Source organism: Babylonia areolata, chromosome 4 (assembly GCF_041734735.1).
Source record: "Babylonia areolata isolate BAREFJ2019XMU chromosome 4, ASM4173473v1, whole genome shotgun sequence".
In the NCBI taxonomy this organism is placed as follows: Eukaryota; Metazoa; Mollusca; class Gastropoda; order Neogastropoda; family Buccinidae; genus Babylonia; species Babylonia areolata.
Genome location: NC_134879.1, coordinates 46,783,658 through 46,786,157, shown reverse-complemented (window position 1 = coordinate 46,786,157; position 2,500 = coordinate 46,783,658).

Genomic DNA, 2,500 nt, shown 5'->3' with positions numbered 1-2,500 from the left:
TGTCTGTCTTGACTGTCTCCATCCCTCGTTGCAGGCTGGGTATGTGTCTGTCCTGTCTTCTCTTCCTTCCAGCACGAATTCTACACCTTGGCACTTTTCTGTCTGTTTCTCTTTCTGTCTATTCCACTATCTACCTACCTTACCTACCTGTCTTATCTACCTTATCTTCTTCATCTGTACCAGTAGTAGTCATTTCGCCACAAACTACGTTGATGGCAGCCATGATGTGTTTGACGACAAAAGCTAAGGATGTGCTAAAACATCAGTTCTTTATTGAGCTAATTAAAAACGTAGACAGCCATGATCTATTTGACGACAAAAGCTAAGGATGTGCTAAAACATCAGTTCTTTATTGAGCTAATTAAAAACGTAGACAGCCATGATCTATTTGACGACAAAAGCTAAGGATGTGCTAAAACATCAGTTCTTTATTGAGCTAATTAAAAACGTAGACAGCCATGATCTATTTGACGACATAAGCCAAGGATATGCTAAAACATCAGTTCTTTATTGAGCTAATTAAAAACGTAGACAGCCATGATCTATTTGACGACAAAAGCCAAGGATGTGCTAAAACAGCAGTTCTTTATTGAGCTAATTAAAAACGTAGACAGCCATGATCTATTTGACGACAAAAGCTAGGGATGTGCTAAAACATCAGTTCTTTATTGAGCTAATTAAAAACGTAGACAGCCATGATCTATTTGACGACAACAGCCAAGGATGTGCTAAAACATCAGTTCTTTATTGAGCTAATTAAAAACGTAGACAGCCATGATCTATTTGACGACAAACTGAGCCAAGGATGTGCTAAAACATCAGTTCTTTATTGAGCTAATTAAAAACGTAGACAGCCATGATCTATTTGACGACAAAAGCTAAGGATGTGCTAAAACATCAGTTCTTTATTGAGCTAATTAAAAACGTAGACAGCCATGATCTATTTGACGACAAAAGCCAAGGATGTGCTAAAACATCAGTTCTTTATTGAGCTAATTAAAAACGTAGACAGCCATGATCTATTTGACGACAAAAGCTAAGGATGTGCTAAAACATCAGTTCTTTATTGAGCTAATTAAAAACGTAGACAGCCATGATCTATTTGACGACAAAAGCCAAGGATGTGCTAAAACATCAGTTCTTTATTGAGCTAATTAAAAACGTAGACAGCCATGATCTATTTGACGACAAAAGCCAAGGATGTGCTAAAACATCAGTTCTTTATTGAGCTAATTAAAAACGTAGACAGCCATGATCTATTTGACGACAAAAGCTAAGGATGTGTTTAAACGTTCATTATTCTAACTCCAAGTTAAACATAAAGGACTGATTTGGAACCAGACTCCTGAAGAGGCTGGACGCAACAGGAAGTGACGACAACGGACCTGGCAGTGATGGCCTAGAGGTAACGCGTCCGAGTAGGAAACGAGAAAATCTGAGCGCGCTGGTTCGAATCACGGCTCAGCCGCCGATATTTTATCCCCCTCCACTAGACCTTGAGTGGTGGTCTGGACGCTAGTCATTCGGATGAGACGATAAACCGAGGTCCTGTGAGCAGCATGCACTTAGCGCACGTAAAAGAACCCACGGCAACAAAAGGATTGTTCCTGGAAAAATTCTATAGAAAAATCCACTTCGATAGGAAAAACAAATAAAACTGCACGCAGGAAAGGAAAAAAAAAAGGGGGGGGGGGGGTAGCGCTGTAGTGTAGCGACGCGCTCTCCCTGGAGAGAGCAGCCCGAATTTCACACAGAGAAATCTGTTGTGATAAAAAGAAATACAAAATACAAATACACCACACGTTACCATCGCTCCGGCCCACTCCGACAGAACGTTTTATTGGATCTGCCTCAGTGTAGTCCCTTCACATTCTTTCAATCAACATCTCTCTTCTTCTCTTTCTCTCTGTGAGCGTGCATCTGGGTTTTTTTGTGTGTGTGTGTGTGTGTGTGTGTGTGTGTGTGTGTGTGTGTGTGTGTGTTTACGTGAGGTTGAGAGATCAGTCAGTTAAATGTACATGCATGCGTGTGTGCGTGTGTGTGTGTGGTATGAGCATGCGTGTGTGTGTGTGTATTTGTGTGTCTGTGTATGTGTGCACTCGCACATACGAGCATGGACACCACTTTATCCTCACAGCCCGGCGGTATTAACTGCTCACGTAATGAAATGTTTGAAAGGAATGTGCAATTAACGTTCTTCAACCTTCTGAGACTATATAAGACTGAGTTCTTGGAACCCTACATTTCCTTCGCGCACATTATTTTGACAATGAATTGTGAACTTTTTTGTAAAGAATAATAATAATAATAATGATGATGATGATGATGATGATAATGATAATGGATTTTAAGAACACACACACACACACACACACACACACACGCGCACACGCACACACACACACACACACACACACACACACACGCACACACACACACACACACACACACACAAGGAAGGAAAGAAAGATAGAGAGGGAGCAAGCCAGCAAGCCAGAAT